Below are 22,815 nucleotides of genomic sequence, written 5' to 3'. Positions count from 1 at the left end.
CAAGGGGCATGGCACGCTGCTCCCAATCAATCTGGGGCATCATACTAAGGGGCATGTCGCCCATGGTACACATCTCATAAAGTCCCCGCGAGGAGAATCTTTCCAAAGTTCCTACCAGCAGGGGCAAATCTTTGCAAGTCCAGTTGACATCTTGATCAATACTCCGTGGTGTATCCTAATCAAATCCAGGGATGGTAGTTACTATAATACTGGGGGCAACTTTCATCCATGTCTCCTCACAGAGTCAGGTTCACGAGATCATATCCCCACAGAGTAATCACTAAGAAGATATCTTCAAATACTCTTGCCCTGACAAAGACATGGCTCCCCAATAGAGTTGACATCTTCAACACTACCGGTTCTCCAACACTTTGCTCTTCTCCAACATGGTTTACTAATATCTTTTATTCTCAATCAGGGTACATCAAGTTACTGGTCATCCCCAAGCAAAATCATAAATCCTCAGCTGAGCATCTTCAAAAAAAAAAAGCATATATCAAAATCACAATGATGCAGAGATTTATTTTCTCAATCAAGGACAAATCATATTCTGACATCATATATCATAAACATGTTCATACATTACATACATTATCTCATATACGAGTTTCTCACTTATTTTGAGAAACTCATAGCACATGCATCATAACATTGCATAAAGACTAACTCTACTTTTTTCAGGACATAAGTACAAGCAGATAAATAATATCTACGATCTAATTCAGTTACTATGAATGGTACTGACACGATCATCTCTCCAAGACCTAATTTGGCCACCACGAATGGTGTTGACACAATCAAAGAAAGAAACAAACTTAATCACAACACGCAAATCACGACAACTGAGTCACGATGATGGAATCACGACAACTTAGTCACGATAAAGGAATCACGACAACTGAGTCACGATAAAGGAATCACGACAACTGAGTCACGATAAAGGAATCACGACAACTGAGTCACGATGATGGAATCACGACAACCGAGTCACGATGATGGAATCGCGACAACTGAGTCACGATGATGGAATCACCACAACGAAGTCACGACAATGGAGTCATAACGATTGAGTCACATGGCTAATCCTGGTATTCAGTACAGAAACAATCATGACAATAGAGTCACAACAATTAATTCACCTAACAACTATCAGATGGCATCTACAAGCCCATCTCCGACAAAAGTCCCTACTTCAAATAGGGCAAATTTCTTGGTATTCTTGTGTTCAATCATCTCCAACCTTCAGATACCGACTGGCATACATACCACTCTACATCTTCAGGTTTAAGATAATTGAACAGGGGCAGCTGTCATACCCCAAAATTTGCCCATGCCATTTTCCATACACAAAATCAAATCAAAACACAAAGCTCCAAAACACACTCTCCAATACAAAAGCTCTGAATTAGGGTTTGACTAATTCAATGGAAAATCATTGAATCAATGGCTCAAGGTGGTTCCATAGGGTCACTAACATCCCAAAGTATCTCCATATAAAGTTTCAAGTCAAACAGAGCAAATTTAGTCCCTCAAATCCTGATTAGGTCAACAGTCGACTATCAAGGGCAAAACAATCATTGCAAGTCAATATACAGTCAAAACTCAAGATATTTGGTCAACAACATCCTCATAACCCTAAAATCATCATTTGATCAAGGGTTGATCATGATGATGCAAGGAAAGATCAGAAAAGTCAAAAGGCAAAAGTTACTATTTTGGGCATGAACTGAAAAAGTCAACCAAACTTTGAAAATTCACCAAATATTCATACTTCATCAGAAAAATTCCCACCAAAGCTCATTTTGAAGGGAATTCATTCCTCTATCCAATTGTCCAAGAATTAGAGCCCATAGATCAATGGTTCAAGAGATACGGCTTCATACATTATAGGTCCTCTTCAAAAGTCAACAAAAAGACACTTTCTTCAAAAGGTCATAAAATGAGAATGAAAAATGATTTTGACATGGAACCCAAGACATTGGTTAGAGGACTCTCTAAGGTTTCCAAAATGTCCTGGAACACTTCCATACCTCAAAAAATGAGAGAGATAAGCCTTGTCAAAGTTAGGCTATTTTGGAGGGAAAAATGTGAAGGAATTCAAATATTTTGCAAATAGGCCCAAGTTCTTTTGATCCAATCTTGCTATACAAGTCATTTAGAAGCTCCATTTGCCATGTCACGAATTATGGATGAATAATTGATTTTATATGATTTTTTATTCATTAAAAATACAAGACTAATCAAATATTTTGAAAGAAAATAGGAAAAGATGATTTTATTTTGTTTCTAATCAAATTAAATCATCATTTAAGTCATATATTTGATTCAGATTCGTGGTCAAGAGAATTGGAAGAAAAAGATTGAGATTTGGCCATAGTTAGAAATTTGCAAAATCAAATTCCAATCAAAGTTGCAAATCATGATTCAATGAGATTCTCTACAAATATGTTGACCTAAAACGTTCCAATATAAATACACAACTGATCCAAACCCTAAGAAGACGAGAAAATTCTGCACAAGAGAAACGCTGGCCCGAGCTTAAAAAAAAAATCAAAGAAATCGCAAAGTTGAATTCGGAGGTAGAGGCAAATTCTTGGTTTTCTATTGATCCCAACGCGTGCCTCGAAGATCATTGAAGCTATCCTAGCCCTCATACGCAAGAAACACCCTCAGAAACATCAAAAATCGCCCACGGTTTGTCTAAACTGAAATTGACTCGATTACGTTTGATCATGCATCCATATTAGAATTCAATTGCAAATATGCGTTTGTCATGATATGATTATCGTTTATGGAGCTTTAATTGTGTTTCTGTGATGTTATGGATGTTTCACCATTATTAGGTTTAGTAAGCTTCGATTAGGGCTTTTTGTTTTAGGATAAATTGAAGGTAGTAACAGGTGTTACGTTATTCGTAAGGATGATACAAGTCTGTCCATGGCCTCGCGAAGCATTTATATGGTGTTTTGGTCGCATTCGTAGAGACTGACTTGTAGTGACGTCTCAAAACTGTCGCTAAAAGTCAATACCAGACTTTAGACGACGGACAGAGGTTGAGGGTGACTGCGTGGCGCCTCCTGAGTGGTTAGCGTCGCGCGCGTTTTTGTTTCAAATACGGGCCAATCCTGTGCATCAAGATGGAGACCCTCACCATGTTCTTCGCCTTATCAGCCGTTGGATGCGTTCCCTGACCAATTACACGCTCCTGATTCTGCACATGCATCATACTCCACACGCCTGCGCCACACTGAATCAAAGTTAAGTTTTCTTTAATTTTTTTTTTTACTATTTATAATTATACAGCCTTTTATTCACATTTATACATAAATTTTTTTTCAGCCAATCAAATTTTGTTTTATATATATAAATTATATGTTTTTTATAAAAAACTATTTTCTGATTTATTTCATAAAACATTTATTATATATTTTAATCATAAATAAGTATTATAATTGATTTGATTATTTAAAAACCTTTAAAATTTCGTATTTAATTCATTAAAATTCTAAAAAATTCAAAAAAATTGTTTTTGTTCTCGATTAAATTATTTCGTCCTGATTTAATTAATTAGGTCGCGAGACCAATAATTAATTAAATCTCTTATGTTCTCTTGTTTGATTTACACGTAATTAGGATTTTTAGCGAACGTCTCCTACACTAAAAACTATGTTTTTCGTATGCCTTTTCAGGGTTAGCAACTTGATTTTTCCCGAGCATGCATCTTCAGAACACCTGAAGTTAAGTAATTCTATTTTCGAATTAATATGAATTATATTTGGTTTATCTTAATGTTAGGGTTTGTTTTGCATTTCATCCCTTCTGCCTTGCCTTTTTCAGGATCAACCCTAAAGGCGCCTTAGTAACCATATCAGATCAAATTCGAAATTCTCAATGGTCAGAGTCAACGCTTCTAGCAAACCCTTGCCCTCAACCCTGTCAGGAAAAGCTAAGTACTTTCTCTCTATTCTATTTTTAATTTATTATTCTATTTTCTTTTGTGGTTAATGAAGTTTGCCCTCGAACTTGATAATGCACTCACTCTTTGCTTTCTGCCTCTTCTTTCTCCTTTTCAGGGTTTGTCAATTGCCAAAGCTACGTTGTTGGTAACCCTAAACCCTATTTTTTGCTTTTTATTATTACTTGTGACAAGCCCCATTGGGGATCCGCTGGTTACAATTCCCCTCTCCTCCGCTGGTTTCATTTTCCCCTTCCCTTTATTGCTTTATATATTGCGTGGTTAGTAATTTAGGGAGTGCAAACCATGAACTGAACATAGATCATTAACTATACAAGATAAATGTAATCGAAGTTAACCACGTGATTGATGCACACACGCACGCTTTTTGGGTAACCCTCTCTGTTGCCTGTTGCCTTGTTGCCTGTTGCCTTTGTGTTTTTGCAGAATAAGCCCCGTCCCTCGAATTCGAAGATACCTCAGCCATGTTGCCTCGATAAAAAGGTCACGAATGACCTCGACCCTCGGAAGTTGCCTACGAAGAAAGGCTGAGGTATCTTCTGGCTGCCTACGAAAATGGCTTATTTTGATCCTTGCCTTAGACTACCTGCCCCTCTATGGCATGGGACAGTCTTATGGTAAAGGATACTTCGATGACCCTTCAACCTCCAAACGAAAGGCTTCCTGCCCTCTTATGGCAAGGATAGACCCTTTCATCCTGAAAGGCTAAAAAGAGACCTATTATCTGAGTTTAAGGTAATTGCCCCTAATTGCCTTGCCATGCTCTATTTTCTATATTCTTTCTCAAAATTCTTCAAAAACCTCTTTCATCTACATTTTCTGAAAACGAGCAAGCAAAGCAATTAAGAGCCCATGGAAAACCATGGATGCAAAGGGTGCCTTACACCTTCCCTTTGCATAAATTACCCCCCGAACTTAGATTTCTTTTAAAAGGTTTTTTTTCTGTTTCTTTTTGCCTTTCCGAATCTGTTTGGATAAAATAAAAGTCGGTGGCGACTCATGCGTAACCGCGACATTCCGATTATAAAAAGTCAGTTCACCGTATTACAGTTTGCAATCGGTAAGAATACAAAGACAAGCAGACATTCCTCCCAACGTATACTGGGAGTTAATGATGAATGAGTTAGTAGATTTGGACGAAGACAGACTTCGAGCACTGGAAATGATAAAAAGGCAAAAGGAAAGAGTGTCCAGAGCATATAATAAAAAGGTGAAAGGTAAAACTTTTATTAATAATGACTTAGTTTGGAAAGTTATTTTACCTATAGATCGAAAGAATCAGGCACTTGGTAAATGGTCCCCACATTGGGAAGGACCCTTTCGAATCTTGAAAGTATTCTCGAACAATGCTTACGAAATTGAAGAATTAGCAGAAGATCGTAGGATCTTAAGAGTAAACGGTAAATTTTGAAGAGATATAAACCAAGTATGTACGAAGTAAGGATTGCAAAAACGTAGATACTCAGGGTACTATGAAAAGCCAAAATGGCCAGGCATGTGTCAAAACATATACGCTACGTTGATCAAAATGGCTTTGCGATCAAAATAAATTTTAAATGGAAGGAAAAGAGTCTAAGGAGACACCAAAAGTATTTTTCATTTAAAAGCATAGAAGTACATGCATTACAAAGGATCCAAAAAACAGGATCCAAGATTACAAAAAAAAAAAAAAACCTAAGGAAAAAACTAGCTAGTTGATCCTCTGGTCCAAGCCTTCCAAGGACAGCACAGGCGAGGGTTCAGCTTCGAACATATCCCTGGCTCCAGAATCACGCATCCGCCTCACTACACCTTTCTTCAGGAAATGTAACTGAGAAGTCTCCCGTAGGAAAGAGAAGTCACACTCCCTCGACGGTCAACACCGATAGAGACAGCTTTAACAAGTCCTTTAAAGATCATTAAAGGAATATTAATTTTCCTCCCTCGAAGACCACAGAGGATAAACTCCAAGTCTTCAACCATGATGTTGTTTTCATCTATCCGCCGAGGTTGGAAGTTCCCCACGAGCATCTGGTGCCAGATCCTGATGACTTTGGCACTGAAGCGATCGTTGTCCATAAGAGTTCTCAACATGAGATGAGTAGTCATGCTGAAACTGTTGTCATCAAAAGTTGCACCAGAGTTATTGCTACTTATTAGGTTGGCAATAGTGGTGGGAGTGATGCCGAGACGAGCGTGTCGAATTTCAGAATCAATGGTGGTCCTACCTTCAGGATCTATGCGTAAAGACGCATTCATCCAGAATTCTGCCACCATGTTGGGGTAGATAGCACCCTCCAAGACTTCTTCAAAATAGAAGTCCAGTTCTTGGTTGACAAAGAGGTTTTTGATATTGATAAAATGACGAACAAGTTCATCCTCGGAGAGTCTGAACTCACCTCTGATGAGGGCTTTGATGTTGTTAAAGGAGAGAGTTTCAGCCATTGCAAGATAAGAAAGGTGTTTTGAGAGAGAAGTTGTGTGTTTTCTTTTTCTGTGTTTGGTTTGGAGAAAAAGCGCATGAATGAAGAAATGAAGACAATATTTGACCCTTTATATAGACTGGGAATACTGAAGGGTGGTTTTAAATTTTTAATGAGTGATTGGACTGCGGTTGGTTTTCCAAAGAAAGAAGTTATGGCTTCCGCCGTTTCCCGCCCTTGGAAGTTGAGAAGTAATCATGAAACTGATGCACGCACGTCTTAAACCGACGTTTTGGAGAAAGTGACGTCACTGTTTAATAATGATTATGGCTAGAGAAGGGGAAACGTCAAGTCTAGAGGCAAGGATGCTGCGAAAGATGTTCAGGTTCTACATGTTGCATTAAATAAAAAGCACTGTAGAAAATCTAAAGATATATTTTGGCAGAAATGTTTAGATTCGCTAAAAGTAATGCTGGAAAACATTATAGATATAAATGGGAGTCAAGCATACAAATATTATGGGTCTACAGTAGTTTCGATTACAAAACAAAGGTGCAACAAGTAACAGGACTGAAAACATCTAGTTAAAATCCTTAGGGAGATCCGTTTTGATCTTCAAGTATTGAGTCTCCCACGAAGACATACGAAGCTCAATTAGTGCCCGTTGTTTCTTCAATCTTTCGATCTCTGGCACTAATTTCTGTGCAGTCTCGAAATGTTTAATTCCCGACTGCACCACTTCGAGCAAATTTTGTTGGTTAGATTTTTGTATGGCTGTCTGACAACGTTCAGCTTCTTTTATCTTGCCCTCGAGTGCCTTTATCTCTTGTTTCCAGGAGTTGATGTTCTTCTCATAATCATTAAAGGCCTTCTGATTTTCTGAATGTTTAAGCTTGAGGGCCTCACCTTGTTTCGTTGCGTCCACAGCAGAGTTCCATGAAGAGTCATGAGAGGCCATTGTCTCAGATAGCTCTTTTTCGACATTTTGCTTTCGAAGAATGTTGGCCTGGAGTTGCTCGAGTAGAGAGCCTAACAGAACAATTACCTCTGAAACTTCTGTGGAAACTTGAAGCAAATCTACCTTCTTTAGAAGTTGATTTAAGTTGTGACTCTTAATAGGTTCCCGGTTGAGAACGTCTACAAGATTGACCCCAAAGAATCTCTCTTTTATTTGTCGGAGGAGGCTAGGAATATCTTCTTTATCACTAGATTCTACAGTTACAGCTGGAGAGACATTAAGTTCCGAAGGCGAAGAAGTATTCGCATCCATGATAGCCTTTAAGAAACTAAGAGGATCAGTTTACTTAAGTTGTTCCAGCTCCGAAGGAGTAGGCTTCACGGGGGCAAGCGTCGAAGTTGTCTCAGGAATGGTTTTCGTATCAAGAGTCGAAGTCCCTTGAGGATCTTGTTTTTCTGGTTGAGAAATCTCTTCCATAGCATCTTGCTCCGACGCAGTATCTTCACTGTCATGTGTTTGGGGGTTCACATTGTCGCTGCCTGAGAATGGGTGATCTTCTTCCAGATTTTTGTCTTGATGAGTAGGTGGGGATTCGTCAGTGGAGTGACTTTCTTCGACTGGTTCATTAGGCAATATGGTAGCAATTGGCCTAACGTCTTCGAAGACTGGCGAGAGAACATGAGTTTGATTTTGAGAGGTACCTATGTTAAACAGAGCAAAGTTAGTCATAAAGATAAGCCTTTGAGGGGTTTAGTTGACGAAAGTTAAAGTTTGACAATTACCGTAAAGTTTGTCAACATTAATGGTAAAGCCATGGTCCTTGAAACCTGAAGTGGCAGTGCCAGCGTCTTCCTGCAATAACAAGGTAAATGTCAGTTTAATTATTTGGTTAAGATCACAAGATAATATGTGGGGTGGAACCCAAATACCTTGGTTGGGATATTGTCTGGACTTGAATTATGACTTTCCACAACGAAAGCATTACTAGCAGTTTTTAAAGGAGACTCTTCAGAGGACACCTTATCACCAGGAGAAGCAGTTTTAGAGGGACTTATCCTTTTCCCTTTTCTTGAAGGGGTAGCAGCTTTTTGTCTCTTCTTGTGTCCTTGTCTAGTTTGGGGAGGGGATTTATCTTCGCCATCTGAGGCAGCTGTCGAGGAAGCTTTCCGCTTCGAACCTGTTGGAGGTTTCGAGCTCTGGCGAATAGACGATAAGTAAGGTGGATCCTACTCACAGATTGTACAAAATCAAGAATATGAGATGAGTATGTACCGTGGGCTTCTTGCCAGTGACGATGGAATCACTTTCACTTGGCTTGTTGCTCTTAGATGTCCCAGAATCTTTTTGGGCAGAAGCTTCCTTGATCTTCCTCCTTCGTGCAACAACTGTAGTTGAAACTGAAATCAGTATATCAGTAAAGAAAAGAAAAGTCAGTCGAAAAGATTGTCTTAATCCAAACCTTCAGGTATTGGGGTCAGGACACGAACATGTTTAAGATCTATATGAAGATGTCCTTTGAAAGTATCCAAGGTATGCTTAGTCGGAACCACTCGTTCAGCGCGTTTTTTGGTACTCTCTCGAAGAATTTTGAGAGCATTCCCACACACGAACCAGTCTTGGAAAGGAGGACTTAGAGCCACACCAAAATCAGCACTCGGTAGTGGAGGGAATTTTGGAGGATTAAGTTTGAAAGCCACTTCATAACGTAGTTCTGGTCGAACATACGAGGGCAATTTCAACTTATCCAGTTTGGCGGAAAACTTTTCGCGCAAAATGACTGCAGCCTCACGAACGGTCCGACTAAGATCATCAGGCCTGTAGATAGTTTCAAAGAATTTTTGAAAAGCTTGGATTTCTTTAATATGAGTTGAAGTACCTTTTTGAAAATTCTCTTGCACATCAGTAAAAGTTGCAGTTAGTTCTTGAGCAAGGCTATCAGCATCAAAGATTTGGGAGCTATAATAATCCGTCCACCATTGATGAAAGTCTGGTGTAGAATAAAAAGCAGGTTCGAAAGAGACAGGAGGAAGATTGGTGGTGCCAACGTATTTGTTGATTTTTATTTTACATTCTTCTTCAGTCAAGTACAAGGTATGGAAACACATATGGTTTCTTTTCTCATATAAACACTTGGGTTTTATTTGAACCAACCCAAACTGTCTCGAGACCAAATTTGGTTGGTAGCACATGAGAATACATTGACCTTTTGATGGTCGAAGGCGATGGGAAAATAACCTTGGAGTCAGAAAGGCTTCCCAAATTTCCATAGACTCAGTTTGTCGATCTTGAGATGTTAATGGGAATTTTCGAGTAAACCATTCGGGACCTATTGTTCTGTGTACAAATGGGGCCATAGAAGGATCGAACTGGTTACGCCGGGAAAATATCATTGAATACGCCAGGAAGTGTTCACGAAGCTTTCCAATTTCTTCTTTTGGAGTTAGGTAAGCTAACCTGGTCCCTTCTATAGTTCGATTTTTGATTTTGCTATCCTCCTCATTGACGTTTCCTCGAAAGGGAAGATGAGTTTCGAATGTAGCATTAAGCCACAGTTGTAATAGCCAGAAAGGGCCAGCATAAAGTAAACTACCGGATTTGAAATTCTTGGTGAGGGTTGCAGCTTCGCTGAGGTTTTCATAAAGAGACCCTAAAAGCAGTTGGCTGAGGTTGAGCTTTTTTCCAGCATGCAACTGATTAGCCATGCAAAGGTACCTCTTTGCAACTTGAATAGATCTTGAGCAGAAGGCACATCGTGAAAGCCATAGCGCTAGGAAAGCAATATGTTCTTCATCGGATACTGCCGTTTCGGTGGTAATATGATGCTTCTGGATGAATGCAGTATAAGTGACTTGTGAGTCATTAAAACCAATAGTATCATTATCCATTTCGTTAGGATCGAAGGTTTCGCAAGTTGGTCGAAGTCCTGTAATCGCAGTCACATCGAAAAGAGTAGGGGTAACCATTCCACAGGGGAGATGGAAAGTGTTGTGAGAAGCATCCCAAAAGTGAACCGCTGCTACTAACATGGGTTGGTTGTATTCTAAACCTGTCTTTGACAGTTGAATCAAATCGTATATTCCTAACGATTTCCAGAAGGATTCTTTCTGTTTCTCTACTTTTTCTAACCAGGCATAGTACAAATCAGGATCTTTGGCTAAAGGAATTGACCTAAACACTTTTACAGAGTTGGTCATATAGTTTAACCTAATTTTCGCTAAAGCTAAAGGAGTTACAGTTGGAGTTTCTTCCATGTTAGCAGATTTTCCTGAGGGAGAACAGCCATCTTCATCTATCCTAATTTTTCTAACTAATGGTCTAGTCTTGTAATAAGCAGGGAAGAATTTATTCAGAGATGGGATATTTTCACCTGGTAATGGACCCATAAAAGCGAGAGATTTTCCAGAAAGTTCAAAGGGAATGATTACCTGGGAAGCGTAAATAGCGCGTATTTCTTCGGTGTTAGGGTTTTGAACATGCTCTTGTTCCCCAGACCGTGTTGTTGATTGGAGCTTCAGAGCAGGTTGAAGAACATTTGAAGATGAAGCCATAGAGAAATTTCTGATTAAGGGAGCGAAATTTTGAAGAGATTGAAGATGTTTGGTTTTTGTTGAAGAAGATGAAGAAATAGGAATGAAAGGTTGTGTAGAAGTGCAAGACCAAGTATTTAAAGGTTTAACGGAAACCCTTTTTAAATCTTTTGGGTAAAATCCAAAGAACACGTGGCGGCTGGTGATTTAATCCAACGGCGGTCGAATAAAGTTAGCTTCACTCCTAGTATGTAGGAGTAATGATCAAGAAGTAAGGTTAAAACGTGGGAATGTAAGTTATGAGAAGACATCTTTGAAAATGACAAGACATTTCGGAAACAGGGTCATCAATGATTATGACGTTAGTCAGCAGTCTTGGAACTCTCAAAGATCAATAAATAACGAAATCTTATAATGACAAGAAACGCCTATTTCTGTTGACTCTCGAAACAGGCATTTATTGGGGGCAATTTGTTAGCTGAAGATTTCGTTTTGTAGTATTTGTCCTTCGAAGAAGTAGAAAATCGAAGGAAAGATGGTTACTGATAGCCATCCCTTAAAAATAAAAGAATGGCTACTGATGGTCATGCTTCGAGAGTAAAGATTTCTAAGTTCGCTATGAAGATAATGAATACTGAAAGCTAATGAAAAGTATGTGTCTTCGGGGACTTAGACAAATTTATAAATATATTCAAGTATTACTACTTAGCGTGTTTTTCGTAGTGTTTGTTTAATACACTGCCACGCGTCGAAGACAGACTCAGGCGGGAAGATTTGAAATTCGAAGACGCTTTCGTAACTGTCCAAATAACAGATGGCGTCGCTAGAAGTTCTTATGAGAAACGTGGCAGCAGATTAGTGTAGGACCGTTAAGGTCGAAACTAGTATAAATAGGAGTCTTAATGTTAGGATTCTGTGTGTTCATTTTGTACAAATCACTCACATATTTACTCAAGTATCAAGTGTTAAGAGAAAGAGTTCGCTGAGAAAATGTACGTATGACACCACCACTTTAATACATGTGTATTATCTTTTGTTTTTAAATATCTTCCAGAATTACTGCATTTCGTTTACTTCTTGCCATTTACATTTCTGTATTTTTACTTTAATGTCATTTACTTTTGAATTACTTTCATGTTATTTACTTTCAAAGTCTTTAACATTTCTGCAGTTTAAGATTCTTTACGTTTCAATAGTCCTTTTAATTTTCTATGTTATATCACTTATCCTTTCGTTAAAGTCACATTTATATATAACAAAGTGATTATCAAGACTAGTTGTTCTTTAATCGAACAACGCTTATTGAAGAAGACAAATCATGAATATGGTTCGGATGAACATTGATAACAATCTTCTTGACTATGTGTCCTAGGATCAATCTGATCCTGCGAGTAACCAAATCATATTTATTATAGTTTGGAAGACTAGCGGTTGTTTACCGGAAATCACCGTAAACACCAAGTTAGCCTATTTTAGGAACAATTTCCCTGCTTTGTAATTTCGTTTTCGACTGACTGGCTATATTTTGTAATGTCTGCCAATGCTCTTTATTAAGAACTTTTTGTAATGATTGGCCAAATTTTTAGCCATTTTCATATAATCTTTTGGTTTTATTCTATTATGCGAATTTCTTGAAGTATAGGTTTATATTTTTTCAAATATTTACCATTTATCCTCAAGATTCGACCATCTGAATTTAGTTCTTCAATTTCATATGCATTGTTTGAAAACACTTGCAAAATTTTAAACGGTCCTTCCCAACTTGGGGACCATTTACCCAATAACTTATTCCTTTGATCCATGGGCAGAATAACTTTCCATACATAATTACCTACCATGAATGTCTTCTCTTTGACTTTCTTGTTGTAAGCCTTCGCCACTTTTTCTTTTTGTCTTATTAACCTATCCAACGCTATTAGCCTTTCTTCGTCTAATTCTACTAATTCATCTAACATCATATTCCAGTATTCGTCAGACGAGAGACTATTTTGTCGTTGAATTCTTGTCGACTGTAGATGAATCTCTGCAGGCAATACAGCATCATGCCCAAAAGTCAAACGAAATGGGGTAGTATTTATTGCTTCCTTTGGTGACGTCCGACAAGCCCAAAGGATTTGGTCGAGCGTTTGATGCCAATTTCTTGGCTTTTTCCCCATATGCTTCTTTATCAAATTTATAATAACTTTATTAGCAGCCTCGACTTGACCATTAGCCTGAGCATAATACGGAGTGGATGTTAGCAATTTAAATCCTGTCTCTGCTGCAAAAGCTTGCATCTTTCGACCAACAAAAACTGATCCTTGATCAGTAGTAATAGTTTCTGGAATCCCATATCTATAGATAATGTGTTTTTGTATGAAACTAATCACTGCTTCTTGATCAGCATTAATTAGTGGGATTGCCTCTATCCATTTAGTAAAATAATCTATTCCTACTAAAATGAATCTTTGTTGCTTAGAAGATGCAAGTTTGATTTCTCCTATTAAATCCAAATCCCATCCTCTAAAAGGCCAAGGTTTGACAATGGCATGCAATCCACTGGCTGGAACATGTTGAATGCTTGAAAATTTCTGGCACTCTTGGCATCCTCTTGCATATTCAATACAATCTTTTAACATTGTTGGCCAATATAAACCTTGTCTAAACAACAACCACTTCATCTTATGGCCTGATTGATGAGCTCCACAAACACCATTATGAACTTCTGACACAGCCAAATATGCTTCAGCTTCACTTAAGCATTTCAACAATACACCCTCAGCTGTTTTCTTGTATAAATCATTTCCTAATATCACATAGTTTAGAGCTCTATATTTAATCTTTCGATTAGTTCCTCCGACTGGATTATTTAGGTATTGGACCAATGGGTTTCTCCAATCAGCATCAGTCATATTGTCGATGGCAAAAATTTCCAAGGCATACAAATCTTTACTTTCAACTTTACTTTCAACATTATCATCTACCCCCTCAAATTTTGACGTCGACAATTGACCTAACTGGTCTAATACTTCATGGGTTTCTTTATTCTTGATCTCGACCATATCTTCTAACTTGTCTTTAGAAACTCTATACCCAGAAGCAATTTGTGCCAATTCATTGGCAATGCAATTGTTAGATCTTGGTACATGCAAGATCTCAACATGTTCGAATTTTTCTAATAAGCGTATCACAATTGCATAATACATTATTAGATTTTCTTTGATGCATTTATACTCTTTTTTGATTTGTCGAATTATTAGCTCAGAATCACCTCGAATCTCAACTCGTTTTGCCCCTAAATCTATTAGGGCCTTCAAACCAGTTATCAAGGCTTCATATTCGACCTCATTGTTAGAGCATACTTCTTTCATTTTATAATGGAACTTTGTTGGAAGTCCTTTGGGAGAAATAATCAAGACTCCAATGCCTGATCCATTTTTGTGACTAGAACCGTCAAAAAACAGTTTCCAGTTAGTTCGTTCGACTTGATTTACAGACAATTCGACTAATCCATGGTCGACTATAAAATCAGCCACAACTTGTCCTTTCATAGCTTTTAAAGGGACATATGTCAAGGAAAATTCAGTTAGCGCTAAGGCCCACTTACCAATTCGACTATGCAAAATTGGTTTAGACAACATATGTTTAATAATATCAAAATGAGAAGGCACATACACATCAACAGGCTTTATATATTGCTTAAGTTTGTTGCATGAGAAATACAAGCATAAGCATAATTTTTCAATATCATTATACCTAGTTTCAGCATCTACTAGGGTTCGACTTAGATAATATATGGCTCTTTCGACGCCATTATCATCTTCTTGGGCCAACATACTCCCAATTGTCGAGCCTGATGCAGCTATGTATAACTTCATACTTTTTGTCCTATTGGGGGGTAACAAAATAGGAGGCTTAGTTAAATAAGCTTTTATTTGGTCGAATGCCTGTTGATGTTCTTGTTCCCATTTGAATTGATCTTGGTTCTTGAGTTTCACAAGTGGTGAAAATATCTTCGTTTTGCCACTTAGATTTGAGATGAATCTCCTCAAGAAATTAATCTTCCCCAACAATGACTGGAGTTGTTTCTTTGTTTCTGGCGCCTTTAGCTCCAAGATTGCTTTCGTCTTATTTTGGTTTATCTCAATGCCTTTCTTGTGAACCACGAAGCCTAGGAAATCCCCTGCATGTACACCAAAAGCACATTTTAAAGGGTTCATTTTGAGTCCATATTTCCTCATACGTTCAAAAGATTGTCGAAGATGGTCTAAGTGACCATTTTCAGAGTTAGATTTTATTACAATATCATTAATATAAACCTGCATAAACTTGTCAATAAAATCATGAAACATGGAATTCATGGCTCGTTGGTATGTAGCTCCAACACTTTTTAAACCAAAAGGCATTACCACCCATTCATAAGTTCCTAAAGCACCTGGGCATCGAAACACCGTCTTAGGTACATCTTCGTCAGCTATAAAAATTTGGTTATAACCTGAATATCCATCCAATAAACTGAGATATTCAAATCCGGCTGCAGAGTCGACTAACATTTCAGCAACTGGCATGGGATATTCATCTTTAGGAGTAGCCTTATTTAAATCTCTGAAATCTATGCATACACGAAGGCTACCATTTTTCTTTATGACAGGCACTATATTAGCTAACCATTCGACATACCTCGCAGTTCGAATAAACTTGCTTTTCAGCAATCTTTCAATTTCTATTTTGATTTTTTCCATAACCTCTCGCGCAAATCTTCTAGGAAGCTGCTTGATAGGTTTCTTCCCTGGGTTTAGTGGTAGTCGATGTTCCACCACATGTCGACTTAAACCAGGCATTTCATTGTAATCCCATGCAAAACAATCTTTGTATTCTTTCAAAAGTCGAATCAACTTGGTCTTTAGGTCACTTGTAAGCCTTGTACTTACATAAGTAGGCCTTTTAATGACTCCATCACCTAAGTCAATTTCCTCAAGAGGATCTTGAGCTTGCATCCTTTTTACCGATCCTGATGGATCCATTTCGAAACCTAAAGGTTCGTCATCGTATATCCCGTCAAGTCGTTCGACTTGGTGATCGACTTCTTGATCGTTTTCATTTTTTACTATCATGGCCTCAATCGTCATATTTTTCTCTAGTTCGGCTTCTAAAGCCGCTTTTTCTTTGTTTTCGGCCAAATAGGCCGTTATTCGAGCCAGGTATTCTGACTCAGTGGTCATCGTCTTTGATTGTTGTCCTCTGCTCTGGAGGACTTTCATGGTTCAATGGTTCATTAGGATCTTCTTTATTCCAAATGAAAGCATAATTTGGGTCTAAGTTCAGATACTTAGACACACTTTCATCAGAAGGATATACATCTTCTGCTTTGTAGCAAGGAGCTACATTTGCCAAATGCTGGTCGAAGTGTCTGCGACCACTTTCAGTTTTGTAATAACTTTGGTCGGCTTCAATATTCTCCACTATACCATCTGACCTCCAAATGGCCACACGCTGATGTAAGGTGGAAGGAACTGCCCCAATACCATGGATCCATTCTCGACCCAACAGCAGTTTAAAATTTGCCTGCGATGCAATCACCATGAAGATGGTTGACCTGACAGACGAACCAACAGGTAGTTTTACTTGAATTACTCCAAGTATTCCACTTGTCTTGCCCTCATAATTTGACAGTACCATATTATGGGGTCTTAAGTCTTTATCGGACTTTCCCACTTTCTGAAGTGAAGAATAGGGCATTAAGTTTACAGCAGCCCCACCATCGACAAACACTTTGTTTATTGGAACACCATCCACTTTCGCCCTTATGAATAAAGGCTTCAAATGATACATCATTCCTCGACCTGGCCTCTCGAACACAGCCTTTTGCTCTTCTACCACCCCTTTTCCCTTTACATAGTAACAGACAGGTGTTTCTTCCACATTCTCGTCAGGAAGAAAATCATCTTCGTTCTCAGATACCTCAGATACTCTGTCGAACTCTGCTGGAAGTACAGAGACAATTCCACAGTCGATTAGCAACTCATCTGACTCTATGTCAAAGTTGTCGTCGACCTCTTCGTCCGACAGTGGAGAATATTCAGGCTCTTTCCCCGTATTGAGAGCCGGAGCATCATCATCAACTAGTTCTTTGATGAGTTTCTTTCCTAAGATCATCCCAGCAGCTAATCTTTCATTTGCTATTTTAGCCTGTTCTTCAGTCAACTTCCTGTGAAAAGGTTTTGACTGATAGTGAGAAAATCCTGCCTGCACCATTTTCGAACCTTCTTGTCCATTCTTGTGGCTTCTTTGGTAACGTCTCCACTGCGTTCGAGTCATGGGGTTTTTTCCTTTGTAGTTTGGAGATATGTAATCTTTTCTTTTAGATCCACTATCAGTCCAAGAACCTTCAGCATTGGTTCCATCGCCTTGAATCTGCCATTCTGGGCGTTTACCTCTGAAGTTAATGGGTTTCACCCATTTGTCTTCAAGGACATCCGTCTTAGGACGGAAAGTCCTTGGTTTTTCAAACATCTTCCTGTATTCTCCAACCCTTCGACCACTGTTTTCTCCTGTATACATGAATTGACGATTCTTGCCTCGACGAGGGTCGAACCTCACTTTGTTTGCAGCATCGACATTGAAAACATCATCACACCTTGGGCATAATCCAACTTGAGAGTTGTTATTGTGGCATCTCTCAAGGAATTTCAAAAGACTCTCTTTTGGTTCAGGATAAACCATGTTCAAAACTTTGGCATCAGCAGCGCCGTTTTGCTTTCTAACGAAACCATCAGTAGTCTCGACCATCATCACATCAGCAAGCTCAGTATAGTGAGCCTTTTCGACTTGCAAAGGATCAGTATCAACTTGCATTGATGACTTTGGCTTTTCTCCAAACTGTAACCTTCCTTCTTTCAAAGCTTTTTGCACTAAATCCCTGAAAAGGACACATTGAGAAGTTTTATGACCCAAGAAATTATGAAATTTACAAAATCCTCTTTTTTTCTTTTGTTCAAGAGGAGGATTTTTAAGTCCCGGGGGTACTATGATTTGCCCATCAGAAACCAACAAATCAAATATTTCATCACATTTTGTTATATCAAATGAATACGTTTTACTAGAAAAATTTTCATTCTTACTTTCAACCAGATTTTTATCTTTTGAAGGTTTAAGCAATTTACAGATATATGGTGGTCCTGGCTTTAATTCAGCCACGTTGACCTCTCCCTCTTCGTATTCACTGTCGCTATTAGAGTCGAACTCACTTGTAGTAACATAAGCTATTTTTTCTTTCTTATGATATTTACTAGCTCTGGCTTTTTCAGCTTTTAGCCTTTCGACCTGGCGTACTCTATCTGCCAGTTGTGCCATGTCTCTCAAATGTTGGGTGTCTAATTTCTTCCTTATGGAATAATCTAACCCACCTGCGGCCATTTCGACTAACTCATGTTCAGGAATTTGTGTAAAACATCTAGCTTTCAGTAACCTAAAATGGTTTAGATAGTCATCGACTGATTCTGTACCCTTTCGTCTAACTCCAGCTAATTCTTTCAAGCTGATTTTCGACTGTCCCATATAAAATTGTTCATGAAACAATCGTTCTAATTGGTTCCATGAGAACAAAGATTGGGGAGATAAGGTCGTGAACCAAGTAAATGCATTTTTCGTTAAAGAACTTGGAAAATACTTCATCTTTAGATTTTCATTGTTTGTTATTTCTCCAGCCTCTGTCTGGAACCTAGCAATATGTTCGACCGTCGACTCGCCAGTCTCACCAGCAAATTTGGTGAATTTTGGGACTTTCCACCCCCTAGGCAATTCTGTCTGCCTTACATATTCTGACAGCGGGGAAACGAAATTTGGTCTATGCAAACCTACATTTATTCCATTCTGAACTAAAATTTGTTCAACTACATTAGAGATATTATTGTGTCCAATATTGACATCTTGCTGGATGTTCCTAAGAACCTGGTCAGCATCTTGATGCCTTTGTACTATTCTAGGGATCTCTTGCTCAATTTGATCTCCTTGTCCTATAGGTTCGACCCCTCTCACATTTGACCCTTGAGTAGTCGAAAGGTTTGGTTGTGGGGGCGCTCCAAAGAAATCTGCAATTCTGGCCATTTGTCCCGCCAATATTTCATAACTTTGATTCGTGTTATTTATCATGGGAGTAAAAACAGTTCCCATTTGTTGAGTAAGGGCATTCACCATTTCATGATTACTTTCGTCCATTTGTTGTCGAATTGACAACATTGACGTAGTACTTAAAGATGGCAAAACCTGGTGATTATATCCTATGCCTATAGGTCGACCCCCTGGATTTGATGTGCTTGTAGCCATTATGCTGTCAGAATATAATGAAGGATTTGTGTGCAAACCTTGCATCATAGACGTGGGCATTCCAAACTGAGGGTTAAAACCTGGTGGAGGCATCATTCCATGAAACGGCGGTCGTAATGGATTCAACGGTGACCGTACATTCGTTGGTGATGATACCATTATTGCTGCCGTCGATCCACCAGTATTTGTTGTTCCCACTGGGGATGAATATGCGGCATTTTGTGGTGTTGCTCCGGTTAGAACACCTCCTTGATTTCCAGAAAGATCAGAATTATTTGTATTAACTTCAGCCATGTTAGTTAATTTCCGACCACTTCTTAATATCATACATAACTATTATACTAACAAATATAAAACAAACAGCAATTGACGTGTCCCACCAGGCGTGCCAATTTGTTTACCCAGAAAAATGGTAAACAAGCGCTAGTTTCCTTTTTAAAGGTTACTTTTGCGGAATCAACTAGAATACTCCAGGACTAATTGCTTTATTTTGTTATATTATGTGTATCTGGTTTGTATTAAATACAACAGTAACTTTAAAATAAAAGTAAACACTGAAATTAAAGGCTTTAAAGTAAATCAAAGCAATAAAAAAGCAGTAAATGTGCACTGAAAGATGAGATATAACGTAAAATGATTGCATTAATTAAACTGGTACGCATACGTACATTCCAAAGTTGCACTCGTTACTCATTTTTGCACAGAGATTTGAGTTTACTTGTGTTTATGTAGAAAATGTGAGACCTCCACGCGTCCTGTAAGAACTGCCAGAAAACTGCTTGAAACTGCCTCTTAACTTCTAATACCTCTCGACTTCCACTTCAATTTCTGCAGCAAAATTCTTAAGTCTTCGCATATTTCTGATCGAACGCTGAAGCCTCTGATCATCTTTCTAGTCGAACAGCTTCGACTACTAAGCACTTAGTCGAACCACTTCGACCCAAATGGCAATGTAATTATTTAATTGAGGCCCAATTACCAATTTAGGGCCTTTTTACCAAATTGAGGCCCAATTACCAATTTTGAGCTCCAGTTGTCCATTTGTTGGTAAGTCGAAAACTTAGGGTAACTGTAGTGAAATGTTGTTTAAAGCTTCTTTAATAGTTTTGAAATTAAGAGGAACATTTTGGTCACTTGTTATCTTAATTATGTTGCTCTCCGCCTGTCCCAACTTTAAATCAAGACCATATTGCTTAGTTGCATTTATATCTAGTTGTTTATTAAATTATTTATTTCTGATATCTTTAAAGATTTATAGCTATCCATTTTTCAAAATCAGACTATATGTTAACTGATAATTTAGATATGGATGTGAAGAAGCATCATAATCTTTAAAAAGTGAAAAATTTGACAGGAAAATTGGTTCATAGGACCATTTTGCAATGCTCAATACAAATTTTTCTTTTGGAATTTAAATTAAACATGCATGGATCGAGTGGCCATTACATGATATATTTTTAAAATTCTTAATATATTATTATTATATTTGTGAAACTATATAGTTACTTATAAATTAAGAATACAACGTAAAAAGAAAAAAGATAGTGTAAGAAAAATTTAAAAAATAAAAAAAATATAAATGTTTGATATAGATAAGAAGTCACTATATTAAGTTATTTGTAAAACTATAACACAACTTCATATTTTAAATCAAAAGTAGAGCATACTGTTGGACATCAAATCTTTTTAAAATAAATTACATTTTACAATTGTGTCTTCTATGGAGTTCAAGACTATGTTGATTTCATCTTTAGTTTGGGGTGTCACATTACAAGATATTTTTCCACTTCAATTTTTTACTTTAGGAAGAATTTAAAATTAAAATCTTCCACTACAAAATCAAAACACGAGCTCCAAATAATTCATCAACAAATAACTATATATTTTATTTAATAGTTTACACATTTTGTAACTGGATCTTAGATAACATATATTACTAGTCCCTTACTTAGTTGAAAAATAATATTTAGGACCCACTTTAAATTTGATAATAATTATTTATCTTGGATAAGAATATCCTTAGTACATCAAGTTAGTACATCAAGTGGTGTGTGCATGATTGTTTTCGATTTTTTCTTTAGCCACCTCCCTATGGGGGTCACCCCTAGCGAAAAACCAAAACTACCCCTGCTTCGGAAATGAACTTCCGAAGCGCTTTTTTTTTTTTTGAATTTTTTTTGTCTTCGGAAATGAACCTCCGAAAATGTCAAAACCGTTAATATTTTCGGAAGTTCATTTCCGAAAATATTTCTGCATATACAAATTTCCCTCCTTCACTATTTCTCATTTTTCTCCAACACTTTTCCAAACCCTCTCCAAAACCCAATCAATCTCCATCCATTTTTCGTCCTAAAATCAAGTTTCAAACCGTTGATCACGTTAAGGGAGCATAGAAAGCTACAATTTCAGGTAAACATCACTTATTTCATTCCCTATTTCACTACATTGATTCAACAAAATTCTGCTGAACACTGATATAATTCGGAAGTTCATTTCCGAAATATGTTACCTAACATATTTCGGAAATGAACTTCCGAAAATAGGCCTGGCAGTAAAAAAAAAACAGTTTTGGCCAACTTTTGATAATTTATTCATTTGTTAGGTATGGTGCATCCGGACAACATTGTGCAAGACGATGGACTATTAGTTCCAGAAATTGTCAACGATAATAACGATCCGGTTATTGACGTTACTCCTATGATCAATGCGGTCGATGTTCGGCAACATTTTACAATTGATCGGAGCTTCGGCGATCGCGAACAATTGCTTGATTGGGTTCGGAAGGAAGCTAACAAAAATGGATTTGCAATTGTTATTTTAAGGTCGGACAACGGAAATAGTAGGCGGAAAGCTTTCGTTGTTTTGAATTGCGAACGAGGTGGTAGTTATGTACAATCAAATCGGGTGCTAAAACACGAGGACACGGGGTCGAGAAAGTGCGGGTGTCCGTTTAAGTTGCGTGCCACTCGGAGGGTTGATGATTTGTGGCGGTTAACCGTAATTTGTGGAATGCATAATCATGCCTTGGATGTCAAGTTACACGGGCATGCAATGGCGTGTCGTTTGTCCCGCGAAGAGAGGAATGTGATATCGGACCTAACGATAGTCAAAGTGGCGCCTCGCAACATACTTGCTGATTTGAAGCGTAAGAAACCGGATAGCGTTTTGAAACCGGGGTGTCCTATACCGGCTACTTGTTGTCAATGGACTGCACATCGTTCAAATAAGGCGGAGACTTGGCCGGATCCTTTTGTTTCAAGAATGGCGGAGTTTGAAGAAATGATGAGCCAAGAGCGCGAGCAAAATAGAGAGCGGTCGAAGAATGAGCCTATTTTGGACTTAGGATCCACCGATTGGTTCGGTGAATTTTAGTTTGTTCCGGATCGTTTTTTGTATGTACTAGTAGAAGACCCGTGCGTCCGCACGGGTAATTCATATCTTAATGTGAATAATATAGTACAGACGAAAAGAGCACATATACCTTAATGGTTCTTAGGAATATACTTAGAAATGTTAATGTGAAACATCATCCTTGGAAGTGAAATATTACAAATATCACTAACTATAAATATGGACAAATATTTTGTTGAATAAAATAAAAAAGGTATTGTGGTGATAGTGACCCGTAAAAATAATGAGTTTTAGTAA

This window comes from Vicia villosa, unplaced genomic scaffold (genome assembly GCF_029867415.1).
Source record: "Vicia villosa cultivar HV-30 ecotype Madison, WI unplaced genomic scaffold, Vvil1.0 ctg.001687F_1_1, whole genome shotgun sequence".
Classification (NCBI taxonomy): Eukaryota; Viridiplantae; Streptophyta; class Magnoliopsida; order Fabales; family Fabaceae; genus Vicia; species Vicia villosa.
This window is presented reverse-complemented; position numbering follows the sequence as displayed.